Here is a 22,998-nt window from a genome sequence, read left to right on the forward strand (position 1 = left end):
ATTTACCCGTCCGTGTTACAAATTGTCTGTTGAGCTCCTATTATTAGCCAGTCCTTTTTGTTGCACAAATTCAACTCTGCACAAAAGCAGCCACAGAATGACTAGACTGTATTCCAATAAAACTTTATTTACAAAAAAAACTGGCAGCCAGATTTGGGCCACATTCTATTATTTGCCAACACCTAGAGAACAAGCTCAGGAACATACCAAATTTTTTCTGTCCTTATCATTATTATCTATCTTATTAATATCATTATCTGTTATTCTCATTATTTCACATTTATGGAGGAAATGCTTTTCATCAGAGGCATCTTACTTCACTTTGAGCCAGATTTGTATTTGTTTCTGCCGGTTATTTGGAGCACCATATACCTCACAGCACTTTAAATTGTCTACTTAAGCTCTTTGAACCTCTCTGGTAATGAGAATACGTATCAGAAATCCATGTTAATAAGAGGTTGTGGTCCTAATTCTTAGGGGAGTTGTCTTTTTCTTCCTTCTATCCTGTGCCAAGGTCAAAACATGAAAGTTCCTTATTGCTCTTTTCTGCATGGTGATTTTATTACTCATTTGTTCTGACATTAAGGATTTAGCTCTTGGGTGTCCTAGTTTTATGTGGAGGTTTCCTATTAGATCCCCATCTTGGGCATTTTTTTCTTTCTTTATAGTACTTAAAATAATAGTGCATTTTACAATCAGTGGGGTCCTAAATTTGATGGAATATGTTAGCAAGGCTCAGGAAATACTAGCTATTGCTATTTTTGATCATTTCTGCAGTGGACACTATAGGCTGCTCTGCCTAAATTCCTTTCCCAGCCAGTACATCTATCCATGCCCTCAGTGTTCTAAGTGCTTTTTTAGAGACACCTGGAAGGTTACTCACACCCTCCACAGAGGTGGCCTACAGCCCCTAAATGATAGATTGGTGGATATTATGAGCTAAATTGTGCCCCCACCCACATTCATATGTTGAAGCCCTAACCCCAGTATCTCAGAATGTGACTGTATTTGGAGACAGCTCCTTTATAGAGGTGATTGAATTAAAATAAGGCCCTTAGGGTGGGCTCAAACCCAATCTGATGGGGGTCCTTATAAGAAGAGGATATTTGGACAGAAAAAAAGATTCCAGTGACTCTACCACAAAAAGATAGGACCATGTGAAGAGGCAGCAAGACGGTGGCCATCTGCAAGCCAAGGAGAGAGTCTGGAACAGATCCTTCCTTGTGGCTCTCAGAGGAAATCAACCCTGCTGCACCTTGATCTTGGAATTACAGCCTCCGGAACTGAGAGACAATACATTTCTGTCACTTAAGCCCCCCAGTCTGTGCTATTTTGGTAAGGCAGATCTAGCAAACTAATAAACTGGGGGTAGGAAATGCTGACCGTCTTGCCTCAACATGGAGCACCTTTTGCTGATCCATCTTATTCCTGTTGTACTTCCTTCAGTCCTTTCCTCCTGAGTGCACTCCTTCAATAAGTCGAGTGCATCCAGATCTGGGTCAGATTCTGCTTCTAGATAACTGGTCTAAAATAAGGTCTATATTTGTCTTCATCTGTTCTAGCTGCTATAACAGAACACCATGGACTGGGTGGGTTAAACAACAGAAATTTATTTATTATAGTACTGGAGGCTGATAAGTTCAACATCAAGGCACCAGCAGATTCAGTAGCTCGTGAGGTCCCACTTCCTGGCTCATAGATGGCCATCTGGTTGCTGTGTCCTCAGATGGTGGAAGGGGAGAAGGAGCTCTCTGAGGCCTCTTTCATAAGGGCACTGATCCCATTCATGAAGACTCCACCCTCATGACCTAAGCACCTCCCAAAGTCCCTATTTCCATATATCATCACTTAAGAGTTAAATTTTAACATACAAAAATTGGTGGGGAGGGGACACAAACATTCAGTCTATAGCAACACTTCAGAACTTTTCTCCATTCCAGAAGCCTCTCAGTTTTGGCAGATAAATGGTAAATGAGGACATAAAATCAGATCAGATTATAAAGAGCACTGTTGTCAGTCATCTCCTAATGATAGTGTGTTTTTACATCTGTGCTGATATTCCCAGCATACCAGTGCATTCCAGTGATGTTAAAATATCACGTGTATATACTACCACTGAAATAGAAAACACATTCAAACACAGTATCTGAATTGGCAAAATGACTCAGGAAAAACCTGGCATCCTTAAGCACATGTGGGGAGCAGATTTTTAAATACTCACATCAATCTAATTACAAAAAAGCAGGGAAAAATATTAATATCCTAGGCATATGCAGGAATTTCAATTATCTTTTGCAATATGTTATAATTTTGCATGTTACAAAACATTGTTATTTTTAATCATTAGATCATGATTCATACTGAGAAACTTTAATTTCTGTGGACTTTTTCAAAGTTTTTCTTTATTAGAATGCATGAACATAAATAGCTACATAGTGTGTGTGTAAGAGAGAAGGAGAGAGAACAGAAAGATAGATGTACAAACCTGTTTCTGAAAAAAATCAGATATTCATTGCTCCATAGTTTTAGAAGCAAAGAAACTCTAAGTGTATGGGAAGAGGTAAGGGATTTCATGTATTTCTTTATAACATTCTGTGGTCTGTGATAAAATTGTACCTTATTAAAAGGGAATGGTGCAAGTATTGTTAGGATCACTCAGCCAGGAAGTAAGTTATGGTTAGGTCTCTACAGTCTGATTGAAATGGAAACTTGAAACATTTATCAGGTAATTCAGTGAATTTCAAAATAATTGCCACAGTTCTCCTCTCCCACTTTCTATAAGGCAGGTGAACCATTCCAAATTAGAAACAAGAGGCACTTAAGACCCTATTGGTGATTATATTCTATCTCATTCTTGTTTTCCTGGACAAGTCTATGTTTACCTTTTATCTTCCCGAATTTGTCTCCAGGCTAATAAAAATGTGCACATCCCCCCCTCCCAAAATCGCAAAGGACAAAAGTAATCTTTTGCCTCTATTACGAAACAAGAATTTGGTTAGTTTGCTTATCCCTCTTCTACCCGCCACATACACGAACATCCTCACTGCTTACCACTTACCTTGGAGCTGCAAAAGATGTTTGATATTAACTCTAGTCCTTAAAATAATGTTTCCCAAATTTGGCTCTTCATTGCAGTCACTTGGGAAACTTTTTGAAAGTTTGCATTTCCAAACCCCAGCATTGTGAGTTCTAATTCTATAAGTACCAGAAACATTCCCCTAGAGCACAGAAGTTAAATGATAGGAAAATTTAGTCAGTTCTGCTCTTAAAATTTACATACACCAGGAATGCAAAATGTTTTACACATACATGTGACCACCCTCCCTCTCAGATTCATGATAAATGTCATTAGTTGGTCATGATATTCTTTCCACTAACTTCATTCAGTCAGAATCCTTGTTACAGCACAATTGGTGGCTACTAACAACTGAAGTTGGGGGAGAAACTCAAAACTATTTGCTTTAAAAGAGAAAAGAGACAGTTGATTCAATTGCCATAAAGATGATAAAAATTTAAGCAGCAAATACATTTATATCAGAGTTCTTCCACTTGTGGTATGCAAATTCATTTTTTCTTAATGTCAAATGATGGATTTAAATATAAAAAACAAACCTCCTCTTTACTCTAGAGTGGTCCACTTTACATGTTATCCAGAAGATATTTCATAGAAGTCAAGTCAGTAGACAACTGTCTCATTAAATAGCATGCAATCTTAAATCTTCATTAGAAGAAGGAAAGGGAGAGCTATTAAAATCTGCAAACTTCCCTTAGCATTTTTTCTTCATGTGAGAACACAGCAGTCTTAAACCATTGATGTTAAGAAGATACTGACTTCTAAAGCTCGAGTTAAAAAGGTTCTGGTTTTGGGGCGCCTGGGTGGCACAGCGGTTAACTGTCTGCCTTCGGCTCAGGGCATAATCCTGGCATTATGGGATCGAGCCCCACATCAGGCTCCTCCGCTATGAGCCTGCTTCTTCCTCTCCCACTCCCCCTGCTTGTGTTCTCTCGCTGGCTGTCTCTCTCTCTGTCAAATAAATAAATAAAATCTTTAAAAAAAAAAGTTATACTTTCATAAACTTAGTTGAGGAATGCCACCCTTCCAAGAGTAGAGTAAGATTTTGACGGAGAGCTTGTTCACAAAGACAGTAGGGAATACAGGGCGAAGACAAAAATAATGATGGAAAAACAGAACCTGCAACAGTAGCACAGGGCAAATTAATCATGTGATGCATTATTAATAATCGGGGGGTCTGACATTAAAATCTAATTGAAATGGAATTCAGACAGAAAGCTTAAGTTTCTACACTTCCTCCTTTTTTTAAAAAAATATTTATTTGAGAGAGAGAGCAAGCATGTGCATGCGAGTTGAGGGAGGGGCAGAGCGAGAGGGACAAGCAGACTTAATGCTGAGCACCCGCCACGGGGCTCAGTCTCATGGCCCTGAGATCATGACCTGAGCTTATGACCTGAGCTGAAATCATGAATCGGATGCCCAACTGACTGAGTCACCGAAGCGCCTCATCAGCTTCTGCACTTCTAACCTGAGCTTCTCAGGTGACATGATCTCGGGAGGCCAGACATCTTCACAATGCCTTTCCTTTGCTATTTTCCTTCACAAATAACTGAATTAGAATACTTTTGTGAATCAGTATGCCTCTTGGACCATGCATCCCAGAAAGGCACTAAAAGAAAGGCATAGGTGGAAATGTGAAATATGTAATGGATATTTGTTTAGGCTTTTTGAGGTATGGCATGGGCCATAGTGTCATTTATGGCCTAATTGAGTAAGATAAGATTTCTTCGAAAAAAAATGATGAAGATTCTGGCCCCCAAGCCCCATGCTTTTTAGTATGGGAGTGGTTATTAAGCAGGAAATGGAAAAAGTGAAAGTGGATTTGAGATGATATTAAAATGTGTGAGCTTATTAAAATTGTGTGATAGCCTATTTTTCTTAGTCAGACCTGGCCCTGGACAGAGCTTGATTTCCATAGCTGGAGGGATGCCACATGTTAATAAAATATCCAAATCTTGTGCAAACCAAATAGGTTTTGTCTTAATTCACATTACTCTAGAGCCAAAGAGGCCCGGATATACTGAGGTGCTGGGCATGTTTCACTCTAACAGACAACAGCAAAGCGTTGGGGTTCGTCCTGAGCTCATAGCCAGTCAACTGCTTCACCTTCAATTTCTCTTGGCCTTTGTAAATGCTGCCTGAATCAGAGACTAAATAAAAGGGTTGCTATTAATAACTTGCATTTGTTCTTTTTATGCATATGTTCATATTTTAAAAATAAAGAAATAACATTCACTAATTATTTTCTTACACAGTATATTTGTTTTATTTACCATTTTTTTTATAAACCCAAATCCAGCCTTCAGGTGGCACTTACATAACATGCTTAGTATCTGTTTGGAAATAGAAAGTTTCAGCCCAGTTGCCTTTTTTTTTTTCCCCCTGTCAACCTGTTTTAACTGACAATTTTAATAAACAGAACTGAGTCTTTTTGCTCTGGGAGGGTATACAAATACATGGAACTTTCCAACCCCCATCACTCTCAATGCACTCCTATGGAACTCACATTCATGAGGTAAATATCTGGTGACAGGGTTATCCCCCTTAACACTTAAATTCAAATTTTATATAAGCCAGAAGGAAAACAGTAATGTAGAATGTCCTCTTCAAAAAGAGATAAGCTCTTTATCTGAAGCTTGGGCTCTGCCCTTTGAACATAAGGGTGAAATGAGCCTCTGACCTCTCTAATGATAAAATCTCTTTTTTGAGGTTTCTAACATCAAGTTAGCTTTAAAAGGGCCTTTTATATGTGACTGAAACTTATCCATGTAGAAACATGTTTGATATTGGTGTGGTGCCAACTTACTTCCAGAAGTGATGGATTGAAGTTAAAATTGAATATACTAAAGGAGATAACAGTATGGTAATTGAAACTTTTTGGGTTCTAAGCCCAGTTACAGCATCTATGTGAGGAAAAATTGAGGTCTAAGAACTTCACATTTAATATCTGTAACTCGAGGATAATAATAATACCTATTTCCAGGAATGATGTTCAAAATATTTAACAAGTGGTTGGGCACAAGCCTAGAAAAATTAGAACAAACATACATGTGTTTGAAATAAATGCCAGTCAATGCATGAACCACTGAGAATTAACTGAATTTCAGCCATTATTACCTCATCAGATTTTTGGCACATATAATGAGACCATAAGTCTTAGCTATATATGGTAGCCATTGTCTAACATGACCCCCCAAAATTCATACTTTTTACCAGGATTGGTCTGTGTGACCAACAGAAAGAATACAGTAGAAAGAATGGTACATAAATTCTTTCTGAGGTTACGTTATAAAAGTCACTGCAGCTTCCATCTTGGTTGCTATCGTTCTTCTCATTTGTCACTCACTCTGGGGGAAGCCATGTTATAAGTAGCCCCATGGAAAGGCCCCTGTGGTGAGCAATAAAAGCCCCTGACTGTAGCCATCTGAGCGGGCTTAGAGGCAGATCCCAGCCTGAGTAGAACTTCAGACAACTAATACCCTAACAGCTTGATTACACCCTCATGAGAGATGCTAAGCCAGAGCCATTCAGCTAAGCTGCTGCTGGATTCCTGACCCTCAGACTCTGTGTGAGATAATTTTGTTATTTCAGGCTTTACGTTTTAGAATAATTTCTTATGCAGCAAGATAAGAGAAAGAGGGAGAGAAAACACATTAGGACATAAAGGTATGCAGTTCTTAAAGCTGATATCTGAATAAAAGAGAGATCTTAAGAATCTTTTTTGGCAGAGGTAGTGTTGAGGAAAGATCATCACATTCAGTTCTATAGGTTGTCCTCCACATAGGAGAGATCCAACTATGGATGTGAACACAGGTGAAAATCAAACCCATGCTCTATTTTCCAAGATGTGTGACCTGGCTCAGAGTTGCACCTATTCAGAAGAAGAGACACCTTTCTCTAATTCACGCTAAGGCTTAATTCTTCTGCCAAGACAGGTATCCATGAGGATTTGTCCACATGGAGGACGCATCTCTTCCTAATAAACCCAGAGACACCTAGTGGGCTAGGAATGGTACCAGTGTTGGTGAGGCAGGGGATTTAAAACTTTTTGAGGATTTTTTTAGCTTCAAATCCTGCCTACCTCATTTATTTTCTGTGCATCTTTGGATAAGTCTTATAATGTCAGTTTTTGCAATAGTAAAATGAAAAATAACAATATTATCTACATAATTGGATTATGGCAAGAATCATATGACATAAATTCAGAAAATGTCAAGCTCAGTGGGCTGGTACATAGTAAATGCTCAATAAATGCAAATTTTCCCTATCTCCTTTTTATTCAAATTTTGGCAGAATGAAAAGACTGTTTATGGAAGAACTTGCAAGCCTGCCAAAGAACTCAAAACTCATATTGCTCCCTATTTTAGAAATTGCTAGGAAAGAAAGCTTAAGGAACTGTGTTATGGGCTGAATGTTTGTGTCTCCCTCCAAAATTCATATGTTGAAAGCCTAATCTCAAAGCAAGGGTATTTGTACTTAGGGCATTTGGGAGATAACTAGGTCATGAGGACAAAGTCTTCAGGAATGGCATTAATGCCCTTTTAAGAAGAGGCCAGAAAAGTAACTAGTTCTCCTTCTGCCATGTAAAGACACAGCTTGAAGATGATTGTCTGTAGCGGAAGAGAGCTCTTGCCAGAACCCAACCATGCTGGCACTCTGATCCCAGACTTCTAGCCTCCAGAAATGTGAGAATAAATTTCTGTTGTTTATATGCCACTTAATGGTAATTTGTTATGGCAGCCCAAACTAAGAATGCTCAACAGAAGGTCCTGAGCTATCTAGCTGCCTGCATCACAGAAATGAGATGTATAGGTGGATGATGGATTGATGGATGGATGGATGGATGGATACATAGATCGATAGATACACAGATAAAAGGACATATAGGGGCACCTGCATGCCTCAGTCAGTTAAGCGTCTGCCTTCAGCTTAGGTCATGATCTCAGAGTCCTGGGATTGAGCCTGGCATCCATCTCGCTGCTCAGCGGGGAGTCTGCCTCTCCCTTTGCCCCTCCCCTCTGCTCCTGCGCACGCTCTCTCTCTCTCTCAAATAAATTAAAAAAAAAAAAAAACAAAACTTAAAAAAAAGAAGGAACATATAGAGAACAGATATATATCAAACATATATGTATATATATATCATGTATACGTAACACAGAGACTAAGCTACATTATACTCCTATTGTATAATAAATGTAATAAGCTACCAATAAATAAGAATTTAGGTACTTTTTCTCTAGATATTTAATTACTGGATTTACTCTCCTAAAATGAATAGGGGAACAATTTACATGTTTTACTAAGAATTGAATAGTCTTAATTAAAGATTTCTGTATCAATATTACATGTCCTCCAAGAGACGTAAAACAATCTATAGGAGATGATGAAATTCTGAAAGAAAAAAAAAAAAAAAAAAAAAAAACCTTATTGTAATGAATTTCTCTGCCCTAGCAGCAATTAATCTCATATTGGAGAAAAATGTAAAGAATAAAATTATGCCCTGGTTTATTATTCAGGGTTTTTAATGAGCACAAATACTGAAAATTATTAACTTTAACAAAATGAATCTATTAGAAAGGTATCTCCAGGAGTAAGTTGGACAAGAGATGTTACTACTCTCTTGTCCATAGTTACTACTATGGGATTTCTGGAGACTGTGAAAGAATTAGGGAGGACAGTTGGGACATTGCCTTGCCAGAGTCAACACTGCAATGAGTTATCTGCATCATTCCTTCTTATCCCATTTTCCTTTACTCATGATCCAACTTAAAAGGAACGAGCATGTCATTGCTGAGCTTTGGAGAGCTTTGGTTTGGTCATTTCTTTGGCAGGTACTAGAGCAAGAGGGTAGCACTGGTACATCAGTCTTCTGTATCAGACACTACCTGCATCTGCATTCACATCAAGACTAGAGATACCAGGACAGAAATAAATCCCCAGTGGGAAGTCTTCAACAAGACAGTCTTCAGCCAAGAGCCAGCAAGGACATGAGGTCTTCCAACACCCATGTGAGTGAATTTGGAAGTGGGTCTTCCGGGGCCTGCCAACAGCTATGAGAACAGCTTGGAAGATGACCTGCCTGGTGAGCCTGGCACTGACTGCAGCCATAGTTGACGTCTGGATTGCAGCCCAGTGAAAGATGCTGAGGCAGGTGCAACCAGCTAAGTTATACCTGGATTCCTGACTCACAATAACTGAGCTAATAATATGTTTGGGTTTTTTTTTAAGTTGCTAAGTTTTGGGGCAATTTTTATGCAGAAATAATTAATATAGGCACTGATTTTTATAAGAAATGATTTTGCCAGTTATTAAGCTGTTGCCCAAACCCATCCAAGTCTTCTTGGCTTAGCAGTGCTGAAGCTGGAACTCTGCACACCCTTTATTATCTTTGCAAGAGGCTTACTTTTCTAACAGGGACAATAGAGTAATGGAAGGCTTGAGGAGGAAAAAGGGACTTGATCCTACTTGCTTCCTGCGGGCCTCCTGTTCTTGTGCTCAGCTCATCCCCTTAGCTATTTTTCACCCTGGAAGCAGTTGCATTTCTGCTCTACACATGTTTCAGCACCTGCAGAACCAGACTCATTATATCTTCGTTGGAAATACCAGGCCTTGCAAATATTGCAGAATCTTGTAGCAAATACATAATTGTACTTTTAAATCACTATGTTCGGGGATGGTCTGCTTTGCAGAAACGATGACTAAATTGAAAAATTACTACTACCTTTAGGCCTGAAGGAGAGAGGGAAAGTCTTGTTTACTAAAACCCAAGAAGCAGAATGAGGTTTGTGGCATTAACTATCCCTCCTAGGAGAGGAAATGGGAAGAATAAATACCTAATCTCACTATTTTCCCTTCTGATGAGCTCTTGCTAATTCTCTTAGTGGGTGAACCCAATGGGAAGCCAGAGGGTAAAGGTGCCTATTAATAGAATCCATTCAGATTCGAATCAAGAGGCACAGAAGAGTAGAAAAATGTATCATAGTTCTGGAAGGGGAGGGGAGATATCCAGCTCAAAACCCTTCAGGTAATCATCAGGGCTCTGTGAAAGACAATCTAAAACCCACTGATCTAGATAGGGTACAGCTATGGAAAGGACATTCCTCTGGAATTCCACTACTGTTTGAAATTAGCTGTGGATCATCTCATCTTTCTAAATATACATGGATACATGGATCCACAGACCTCTAGATAGATCAATATATGGATATAAAACGTGAATGTGGATTAACATACTCTCATGTCAAGATGTTATTGGCAATTATCATTTAAAATTTTCTTCTTTCTTGTGCCTTTATTTTGTTTTTCTATAGTGAGCAAGTATTACTTGTGTCATTCTCAAAGTCATGAAGAAAAAACACGCCTCAGTAGAAATGATGAGGGAATAGAAGGCTAGCTGAGGACAAAGCACAAGCTGACACCTTCCAACTTCTCCCTCCCCCTGCTCCTGGGTGGGACAAATGTGATACTCTTGGGGGGGGGGGACTCCCAACTGTCTTGATGTTCATGCTTTACTAGAGGGAAAAAAAACCTTGACTTGTCAATGGCAAGGCCTCCATGGTATCCTGTAGGTCTCTTTAGCATATGAAAGTTCTTTTGAAAACCTCCCTATTTTGGGGGGAGGGGGTGGGCTAGCCCAGTGATGGGTATTAAGGAGGGCAGGTATTGCATGGAGCACTGGGTGTTATACACAAACAATGAATTATGGAACACTACATCAAAAGCTAATGATGTACTGTATGGTGACTAACATACCACAATAAAAAATAAAAAAGACCCTATCAAAAAGGACAGTTACACACCAGTATCCCTAATGAACAGGGATGCAAAAAGTCTCACCAAGAAACTAGCCAATAGGATTCAACAGTACATTAAAAGGATTATTCACCACGACCAAGTGGGATTTAATCCTGGGCCATGAGGGTGGTTCAACATTTGCAAATCAGTGTGATACATAACATTAATAAAAGAAAGGACAAGAACCAAAAACAAAACAACAAAAAAAACCCTCCCTATTTCCTTACCTCCCCCGACCCATAGTGTGTAATCAACTGCTCCTCACAACCCCTGTGCAGCTCTTTCTGCCCACAGGTCCTGTTCCTTTACTCTAATAAAACCACCTTTTTGGTTCCATACAAATGTTAGGATTGTTTGTTCCAGCTCTGTGAAAAATGTTGATGGTATTTTGATAGGGATTGCATTGAAAGTGTAGATTGTTCTGGGCAGCATAGACATTTTCATAATGTTTATTCTTCCAATCGATGAACATGGAATGTTTTTCCATCTCTGTATCTTCCTCAGTTTCTTTTGTAAGTGTTCTGTAGTTTCTAGAGTATAGATCCTTTACCTCTTTGGTTAGGTTTATTCCTAGATATCTTATGGGTTTTGGTGCTGTTGTAAATGGAATCGATTCCTTAATTTCTTTCTTCAGTCACATTGTTAGTGTACAGAAATGCAACTGATTTCTGTGCATTGATTTTGTATCCTGCCACATTGCTTAATTGCTGTATGTGTTCTAGTAATTTGGGGGTGGAGTCTTCTGGGTTTTCCACATAAAGTATCATGTCATTTGCAAAGAGAGAGAGTTTGACTTCTTCTATGCCAGTTTGGATGCTTTTTATTTCTTTCTGTTTGATTGCTGAGACTAGGACTTCTAGTACTATGTTGACCAAAAGTGGTGAGAGTGGGCATCCCTGTTGTGTTCCTGACCTTAAGGGAAAAGCTCTCAGTTTTTTCCCCAAATTGCCAGGGGTTGTTGAAAAAGAAAACCAAAGCTGGGGACATCACAATGCCTGACATTGAGCTATATTACAAAGCTGCGATCATCAAAACAGCATGGTGTTGGCACAAAAATAGACACATAGATCAGTGGAACAGAATAGAGAACCCAGGAATGGACCTTCAACTCTCTGGTCAACTAATCTTTGACAAGTCAGGAAAGAATATCCAATGGAAAAAAAAAAAAAAAAACAGTCTCTTCAATAAATGGTGCTGGGAATATTGGACAGCCACATGCAGAAGAATGAAACTGGACCATTTTCTTACAACATACACAAAGATAAACTCAGAATGGATGAAAGAGCTCAATGTGAGACAGGAATTCATCAAAATCCTAGAGGAGAACACAGGCAGCAACCTCTTCAACATTGGCCACAGTGATCTCTTTCAAGACATGTCTCTTTTTTTTTTTTTTTTAAGATTTTATTTATTTATTTGACAGAGATAGAGACAGCCAGCGAGAGAGGGAACACAAGCAGGGGGAGTGGGAGAGGAAGAAGGAGGCTCATAGCGGAGGAGCCTGATGTGGGGCTCGATCCCATAATGCCGGGATCACACCCTGAGCCGAAGGCAGACGCTTAACCGCTGTGTCACCCAGGCGCCCCTCAAGACATGTCTCTAAAGGCAAGGGAAACAAAAGCAAAAATGAACTTTTGGGACTTCATCAAGATAAAAAGCTTTTGCACAGCAAAGGAAATAGCAAAACTAAGAGGCAACCCACGGAATGGGAGAAGATATTTGCAAATGACGTTTCAGATAAAGGGCTGGTATCCAAGATCTGTAAAGAACTTCTCAAACTCAACACCCAAAAAACAAATAATCCAGTCAATAAATGGGCAGAAGACATGAACAGACACTTCTCCAAAGAAGACATACAAATGGCTAACAGACACATGAAAAATGTTCAATATCATTAGGCATCAGGAAAATACGGATCAAAACCACAATGAGATACCACCTTACACCAGTCAGAATGGCAAAAAATTAAGATAAGAAACAACAAGTGTTGGAGAGGATGTGGAGAAAGGGGAACCCTCTTACACTGTTGGTGGGAATGTAAGCTGGTACAGCTACTCTGGAAAACAGTATGGATGTTCCTCAAGACGTTAAAAATAGAGCTACCCTAAGACCCAGCAATTGCATCACTAGCTATTTACCCCAAAGATACAGATATAGTAAAAAGAAGGGGCATATGCACCCCAATGTTCATTGCAGGAATGTCCAAGATAGCCAAACTGTGGAAGGAGCCGAGATGCCCTTCAACAGATGAATGGATAAAGATGTGGTTCATATATACAGTGAAATATTAGTCATCAAAAGGATGAATACCCACCATTTGCATGGACACGGATGGAACTGGGGGGGATTATGCTAAATGAAGTAAGTCAGGTAGATAAAGACAATTATCATATGGTTTCACTCATATATGAGACATAAGGAATAGTGCAGAGGACCACAGGTGAAGGGAGGGAAAACTGAATGGGAAGAAACCAGAGAGGGAGACAAACCATGAGAGACTGTGGACTCCGGGAACCAAACTGAGGGTTACATAAGGGAGGGGGGTGGGGAGATGGGGTAACTGGATGATGGGTATTAAGGAAGGCATGTGTGTTGATGAGCACTGGGTGTTATATACAACTAATGAATTGCTGAACACTGCATCAAAAACTAATGATGTACTATATGCTGGCTAATTGAACATAATCATTTTTTTAAAAACACCTTTTTGCACCAAAGACATCTCAAGAATTCTTTCTTGGCTGTAGGCTCTGGACCTCACCCCACTGAACTTCACCTATATTCCAAAAACCACATCAGAAAGATTCTTTTAAGTTTGTGACCCTTCTTGATTTAAAATGCAGATCATCCTGGGAGAGTGCGAGAGGGTTAAAATGTAAGCCATCAATCCTTCAGGTTAATGGGAATAAATTTTTAGCACCTAAGGGCTTTGATGGGATTGCAAAGGAGGCCTTGTGGAGAATGGAAGAGGAGGTGCAGGTGAAGAGATACAATAAAATCACCAGGCAAGAATTACAAGGGTTAAGTTTCTGAGTCTAAGAAGATTTTTGAATATTCAGTTTTGATCAACAGCAGGGCTACTGTTTGAAGAACAAGGTCAGTGAATAACAGCAGGCGATCACAATGGCTGCTATACTGTAGGGTTTGTTTGCCTACATCCAACTCAGTACTTCTCCAAGTTGCTTATCTGCCTGGTTCTCTGAGGTCTTTTGCTATTATCTAAGAGAGGCCAAAACCCCAAGTCTAACAAAAAGTAATTGTGCCAATGTCTTAAATTCAAACCCTGTACTTAAGAATCGTGTCTCTGTAAAGCAGTGACCCTAATTTATAATACGAACCTTCATTATAAGGTTACAGTCCAGCCAGACACAGGTTGAATAGCCTCAAGTGTGTTTGGACTTTTGGCACATTAATTCTTTCACTGCACTCCGACCTGCTAAGAGATAGGACCCACAGAACTCGGAGCTATATTTTGGATTGTTTGGAAGAATCCTATTAAACATTTCCTCCAAAGCAGTAATCCAGGCTTTTGAGAGTCAGCATGACACTTAAATGAATTATTCATGCAAGACTCTGCAAGATGGGCAAGTTTCCTGCCAAGAGGTGCACAGCAAGGGGTGTTATAAAACTGAAATTGGTATGTGTAGAAGGGAGCTGATGGGGAAGATTTCAAAAGACGATCTCCTTGCTGGGGGGAAAAAGGAAAGAAAGAAAACCTCTAGACCCTTAAACCTTGCTTTCACAGCAGAGAGCTTTCTAAATGCTCTGATTCTCCCCTGCCTTCTCTTGTCATTTAGAAGCCCAAGATGCTAAAACATAGTCCTCTCCTAAGCTAGCTTAATTAGAATAAGAAAGAAGTTATAAAATAGACCAATCAGTTCTGAAAGGACACATTGGCATTTCATTGTGTGACTGGTTACTCCATTCTGTGCAGATGAAAGGGGTTTGAATGGCAAAGTTATTGCCGTGGCGGGGAAGACTCTATCTTAAACAAACAAGCAGGCGGCACGGGCTGCGCGCCTTCCATAAACGCACAGACCGAAAGTTAACTTCAGTGCTGACATATGGCAGCAGTACAATGACGATTGCCAGTCCGAGGATTAAAGCCTTTGAGTTTTCCCCACATTTGCAGGATTTAATACTTTGATGCAGTGCTCTGCATCTATAAATGAATAAAGCTTATGTCACTGATGGTACATCCCGCTGAGCAGCAGTAAGTAAGCTCACAACAGAGATAAAAGAAGCCATACCTGAGTAAGCAGTCATAAGAATAAATACAAACTACAGATATTACTTATCTGGTCAGGCTGTACAATTTCTGGGCGAACAAATCATTCAGCACTGAATCGTCCTGATAATGACATTATGAATAATGCAAACCGTCAGCAGTGCAAAGGAGGCCATCATTAATGCAAAGCTACTCCAATGCCTCTGAAAATGCTCTTTTTATTTTAATTTATATCTTAGTGAATGTCAAATACACACCATTCACAATTAGGCTGGAGAGCTTAACAACCGTTTATTCTAATTCAGTCTCAATTAGGGATTTGGTGGCAACCCAATCTTCCCTTTCAGCAAAGCACGAAGTGATAGTCTGCAGGTTATTATCCCAATTCTGACAATCTAAGAAATAGCAGCTGGAAAGTAATGAAAAATACATGTGAGTTTGAGGTTCCTGCTCTTTCTAAAATGCTCTTAAAGATTGTGTGCATAATCTTTAGAGAAACACAAAAATGTTCTGCTACAATGAACTACAGAACACGTAAATACCTCCCTGGACTCTAAAATGCTCACACTCCAATCCTGTGACTTGGGTGGACGAGGACTGCAGATGGACAACGGGAAGTGAAATGTTCTGGGTGATGGTTTCACTTTCAAGATATTAAACCACAGTTATTTATTTGTGACTGGGGATTTGCTGATTAGGCTTCCGCTGATATTACTAAATTTCCCCCGGAAGTTGTTTTGGGTTCTAAATGGGGTATCTTTTTCCTCACAGATAAGCGTCACTGGGACTGACTGGGATTGTTTTAATGAAAAATAGCATTTCCAGTCTACAAATTCGTAGTCATGGGGGTGTTTGAAAATCATTCAGAACTTACTTCCATGTTCCTAACTTTTAGAATCACACTTAATTCCTGATCCCCCAACTTAGGTAAATGATTATGATTATGGTTCATGACGAAGCACAAACTACTTTATTTCAGATTTGATACTACCCTTTTGAGTGCTTTTTTTAGAGTCTGTGGTCCATAATTTTCTTGGGCAGTAACTTGGCCACTTTCTAATTTCAAATGTTCAAACTTTTAAAATACAATCATAGCATTTCTCTAGAATCACTGGGTAATTGATTATATATGCAGAAAAAAAAAGTATTCTTCAAATTAGCTCAGTAAGTAGATACAATACTATCTAGAAGTGTTCTCTACATATCTTAAAGGTCCAAATGATTTTGAGTAGTCATTGGCAGAATATTAGATAATAGGAGAGAAAAGTAAAAACCACAATTAGGTACAAATAATGGCAAACTATGCTGTGTTCGAAGCTATCACCTTATCCTTTGGAAATTTTGTTTTTTGAATACCTATGAATTTGGCATAGTTATTAGGCATTTGGTCCATGATGTCTCCCATAATTAATATCATAAACACATGCCCAAAATACATCATGAAAGAAGATGCTGCTGTTGGTTCTTTTTGTATGTTGGTAAACTCATATTTGATCAAGAAGGATGCATTTTTTTAACTATTTTTTATTTTATTTTTTCTCAATTTTTTAAAAGATTTTATTTATAAATTTGAGTGAAAGAATGAGAGAAAGAGAGCATGAGAGGAGAGAGGGTCAGAGGGAGAAGCAGACTCCCATTGAGCAGGGAGCCCAACATGGGACTCGATCCTGGGACTCCAGGATCATGACCTGAGCCAAAGTCATTTGCACAACCAACTGAGCCACCCAGCCACATCAGAAGGATGCATTTTAAATAGCATTAGAATTAAATATAGTCAGCACAGTTTTAACATTTTAATTATATACTTTTTGCATAGGTTATGTCTATGCAGACATAACAAATTAGATTAGAAATAAATATAAGGCTGTTCTATCTTGTTAATATCTAACATAATATTTTTCATAACACACAGGACCAGAATTTCCAGTGCATATAGCTTTTACATTTTTAATTTGTTTTAGGCAAAATGATCTGTATCTATGAAAAGTTCATAAAAAGGGTTCTAGGAGAATATTTGTGCATCACTACTCTGAGATTTCATAGGTTATCTTTTTGCTTTATATAGAGTTCCCTAACATGGATGAAAAATTTCTGTGATTTTACATAAACTGAACAGCTACTGGTTGAAATAAGAATGTGTATCAAACCCATTCACATGCTATCTGTCATTATAACATTTAGCCAATATCCGTAATTGCTGAACATACCCACTTGAAACATATCCGAATTCTTTACAACGAAACAATCAATAAACACCTAGAAGGATTTTGTCATGTGCTTATTTTTAGAAATTGACAATATTAAATGATTCTGTTCACACTTCATTCCCATAGTTGTTGCTATTATTGATAACAGGGCTAAGTTGGATCTTCCCAGTGCCTAGAATTCCACTGGCACCTCTGAGTTTCATAGTCACTATTTTAGGCAGTCAGAATCTTTTTGGCAAGTAGAATCACTAAGTGATGAATGTCTGCATAATGAAATCTTTCAGGACGGTTTATTTTAAAGAAGGAAGTAGCTAGTTGACTATGAAAATTAAGTACTATATTAACTCTTTAAACATATCTTACACATTTTTCACTGATTCATTCAAAATGTGTTTAATACCTTGTATGATCCAGGCATTGATCCAGACTAAGAGATATAAAATTGAATAAAAGGGTACAACCCACAAGGGACTTAGATTCTAGTTAGAAGGTCAGATAAGTGTGAAGTGAAAATAAGACAAAAAAGACAGGCCTTCCTTAGTTAGATGGCAGGATGTTCCAAAATGTCTTTCCCATTAGGTGAGTGATGCTTGCATTCCATCTTGAAGGAAAAGTCATGGTCAAGTAAAAAGTGAGGTCAAATAAAAAAGTCAAGCCAAAGAAAACGTATTTCCAGAGAGATACACAAGTGCAGCATAGCCTGGGGAATCCCACTCAAGACAAAACACTGATGGAGGAGAACGAAGTTCATCCTTAGCCAGACAGTAGTATACAGCAAGTAAAATGTACCATCAGAAATCTGAAAGGCTAATTTTTGAACCAAGTCATCCTTATATAGTGAGTAAAAAACCTGAGAATATTTTGGTTAACCCCTAAGATGTTATAAGTTTTAAATAGAGTTTCATAATATAGTTTCAAAGAAGAATTAGTTAAGTTAATGGTAAGGAGATAAACCCTAAGCAGAAAATCGTAACAAGTAATAAAAACAGAAATGTTATATATTTGTAACACAGTCAGTACACCTTAATATATTAACTGATTAAATCATCACAATAATCTTTTGGAATATATATTCTCATTGACAATTTACAGAAGAGGAAATGAGGGCACAGAAATTTAGTGGTGGTATTCTAGACTCTTTAGGGATGTATTTCTGACACTTTAAGGGTAGTATCAGAGAGGGACAGCTAAGCCTTCATCTGGGACTTTGCACTGAAATAGAGAGAATAGAATTCTTCCTAGGCTCTTAGATCTTGCTCAGTGTAGTAATTTTTATCAAGCCTGGGCTATTCAGTGGTGCCTAACTGTTAAGATCTGCATTAGAATTACCTGTACCTCTTTCTAAGAGTCTGTGTTTTGCTGGGTGGGCTTCAATATGCTTATTATAAAAGTGGATAACCTTGAGGGTATAGAAATTCACAAAGCAGGTTTGGAAACATGCATTGGTATTTTCAGTCCATGTCCATCACTTGCCTCAAAGCACAACTTCAGGAAATGCCATCCAGCACCAATACTGACACATACAGCATTGTATAGATTATGAACATAAAATAATTCCCATACTACTCAGTTATAATGGACTTACAAATACTTATTGTTTTCCCCCAGGGCATGTTTGTTTTTGCCTATGTATATTATGTGCTTGGTACTCTAATCTAGGTTGGATATAACATTAAAAATGAAAATCTCATAGGGAGAAAGTTGAATTATTGAGCCATAATTTCAAATTGAGTCTCTGGTGAGCACACCAACCATTTGAGCTTTGCACTCGTGTTTTCAATTGTCATCTGTGGCTCTGTGAGGAATTACAGCATCTCATAATTCAGACTTGTTTATTCCAGGGTTAACAGCACAGAAAGTGAACATCTTTTTATGCTTAAAATATATGGCCACGTATTAAAAGTGTTGGAGATGATATTTGGCCTTGTATCTAGGTAAAAATAAAAATGGCCATTAGGTGGATTTTGTTCTTTCTAAAATATTGATTGTGTGACAGCTGTGTACATAGCAGAATACCATGGGAGCAGAAAGCTAGTGCAATAGGACTATAGTCCAGCCGGGGGGGGGGGGGGGCGTGTGTGAGTGCCTATACAAACATTTATTAAAAAAAAAAAGTAGTTATTAAATTACCTATCAACAAAATTACAAACATTTCATAAAAGCAGAATAACTGTTGAGATGATGCAAATGAGTGGACTTATCAAAGTGAGAGATGGGGATTGTCAGAATAGAGTTTTGAAAGAAACAATCTTAATCGAAGGCATTTTTTTAATTAAAAATTCTTGGTAGCAAGCAGAAATCTGCCTTAGCTAGCAGAGTTTATGATAAGAATTTTTTAAGAGGGGGGCACCTGGGTGGCTCAGTCGGTTAAGCGTCTGCCTTCAGCTCAGGTCATGATCTGGGTCCTGGGATTGAGCCCCACATTGGGCTCCCTGCTCAGCAGGGAGTCTGCTTCTCCCTCTCCCTCTGCCTGCTGCTCCCCCTGCTTGTGCTTGCTCTCTCTCTATCAAAGAAATAAATAAAATCTTTTAAAAAAAAAAGAATTAAATTTTAAAAGGATACCTGGGGATCTCATGAATCCAAGAACAGAAATATAGCTTGCCTCACATAGGACGGAACTAGGAACCAAAATGACCATAGGAAACACTCTTTCCACATCCCATGGCTCTTAGCTTTCTCTTTCTGTGACGGCGTGGGCTCTCATTCTTGCTTCCTGCTAAACACAGGCCACTTCCTATAGGAGCCCAGGGGATGTGCTGTCAAGTCAGCCTGCCTGAGTCTGAAACTCAGCTTCTTGCTTATTCTCTTATCACTGGGCAAATTATATTTAATCACTATCACTTCATCTTTCTCATCCATTAGGTGGGGAAAATATGGTTGTTAGCATGAAATGAATAGGCACCATGATTCTTTATTCTCTGGAATTTTCCACACCAAGACTTTTTTGGAAGATGGGTCTTATGAGTTATTATGTAAAATGCATTGTTATGTGAGCAAATTAGTGTGGTAGACAATGGGTCAGAACTACTTAACTAAGCATCTTGACTACAAGATTACTCAGAACCTAATTTGGGACCATGATGAGGCGAGTGAGAATTGTCTCTGGAGCAAAATTTCAACAGACTCCAAAAAACTCAGTAATTGAGAGAAATATTTTAATGTAATTTTAAAAATTGGCAAACTGCAGCCCACAGGCTGGCTGGCTGTTTTTACAAATGAAATTTTATTGGAACCAGGGTGAGATGAGGAAGGAAAGGCCATGAAATGTAGTATTGAATCCTGTCTTCATTTGAAACTTTGATATTATATTCATCATGGGTTTCTTGCATTAAATTTGATTTTTAATTAATATTGCATTAGATATTTTTATCTTTATTACTGAAATTTTGGGCACCCATTAAAATTTTAAGCCCACAATGGAGGCCGCACTCTCCTCACCCTGGTCCTAGTCCTGAGATGTTCATTATGAATTAGCAAGCCTATAGCATTTTATTAATTGGAATGATCACAGAACTCTTTCCTGCATGGAGCATGTAGGACTAGTGTTTGGAAAAAGACATCCAGGGTAACAATCTCAAACTGCCAAGTACTTTGCCTTTGACACAGAGCTCTTAGTTCCAAAGAAAGGGCAAAATGATTTTAGTAAAACTTGACTGATCTAGGATTTTAAGTCCAGTAAGTTATACCTCGAAATACTCAGAATTAGTTTGGCAGCCAAGGCAGAGTCACAAATGGGCTGCCTGCATGCAGTACAAATGGTCTTATTCTGATTTAGAACTCATTCCCAACCACCTTCCAAGTAGAAGGCAAGGCTTGAGCCCGATTTATAAGTGAAAAGGGTAAAGCCAATTCTAACTAGATTCAGAAGAAATGTCTGTAGGGCCAAATTTTGTGGTCATTGGGAACCCCAGAGCAATAAGACTGACTAATTCAGTGCAATCTATGGAAACATTCAGACAGAATTTAAGCAAATAAACAGAGTTTCAAGCAGATGCTCTTTCCTTATCCCAGCTTCCAGTAACACATCCCCTGCTTCTTTATCTGAACCACAATAGGACTTATCCACACATTTTTTTAGGACTCATCATAGCTTAGCTTATTTTGTAACTGTCAGAAGACCTGAGTTTGAGTCCTGACTATGCTTTCAGAAGCTATGCCTCCTTGGGAAAGTCTGTAGCTTAGATTTCTGAAGTACAAAATGTAATTGTATCTGGATATTTCATTACACCAATTGGAAACTGGACATAATCTCTTCTTTCAGAAAGAAAGGAAAGTCAAGGTGCTATTTTAAACTCCTGAACTATCCACAGGTAATACATAATTCAAACCTTCTTGAATGATTCCTTAAATCAGAAATTATATATTACCCAAGACCAATTATAATCCTAGTACTAACTGCTAGCATGTGTTCAGCACTTTGACGGCTGGCACTACTCTGAGTACTGCACAGTTCTGAACGAATTTATCCTCTCCAGTAATCAATGAAGGTAATGCTACTATGACCCCAGTTTTAGAGTTGAGAAAACTGTGCCTGACTGCAGAAAAAAGCAGAAGGATAATCTAATTGTTTCACTGGAATGCAATTTTACTTTGATGTCATTTTCTTATAATAAAAGATTTTTACTATCATTACAACAAATTCCAAGTCACATGCCCCCCATTTTGTAGCTGAGCCTTCTGGGGGTCCCTTAATAGTGTGGAAAGCCTGTTCAGGTCTTTTTTTCTCACAAAAAGTGTAGGAGATTTTATTTCCCTGATGTCACCCACTAGCATTTTCTCTAAGCATACAGAGTGCATACTTTGCCTACGTTTCCTTTCAATTGTTCTACCCTTATTACCAGACCAATACCCATCCCGTGAAAACACTGAGATTGATTTTGTTGTCCTGAGCCCCTTCTTCACTAGTTAGGTTACAGAAATAGCAGATGCCTGCAACCACTCATGCCTTCAAGATCCTTATGTGATATGGTGTTAACCCTGAAATGCCTGGATCCACCCTAATCAGTGGGTGCAGGAGTTTATGGTGAGTTTCTGCAGTGGCAAGATCTGCACCAGAAAGAAGTGAGAGGGACTGAACATACATACCCTCCTTTCTCTGCTTCCTTACCCTCCCTTATAAGGAATGGATGTAACTGCAGATGTTTGATCAGCACAGTCTACTGAAGCATTCTTATCCATAGAAATGAATCTGTGCATGTATTATGTATACGCAAATGGATATGTACACATACGTACAGATATATATCATGTGTAATTTGAAAAAGCTCTGCAGGCGACTCTGGCTTGTACCACATTGAGAACCACTGAGGCAAAGAGAATCGGTATGCCTGGCAGCTGCAGTGTTTGTGTACCAGTTAGCCTGTTGGCTCAGTGTGTGCATATGGTGTTATTGTCAAGGACTGCTAATTGCTGGTTTCTAATGATGGACTGTGTGTTTCAAATAATCCTAAAGCATCTCCCCGACAAAGCAGAGTCTTTTTGCAGCAAGACCTTTAGATCTACACTAAGCAAAACCTCCAAATGGAGATACTCTTTTTTCGTATTCAAATCTTTCAGGGTGATTTCTGTTAGGAACCACAATAAAAATTAAGTAGCAGGTTAAGTAAGCCTTACTGAGTCCCTATTATGACCCAAGGGGAAGGCAAATAAATAAATTGACAAATAAAAAGTGACATTTACAGTTCACAAAATAAAGT

This window comes from Ursus americanus, chromosome 14 (assembly GCF_024610735.1).
Source record: "Ursus americanus isolate L20-20 chromosome 14, mUrsAme1.1.p, whole genome shotgun sequence".
NCBI lineage: Eukaryota > Metazoa > Chordata > Mammalia > Carnivora > Ursidae > Ursus > Ursus americanus.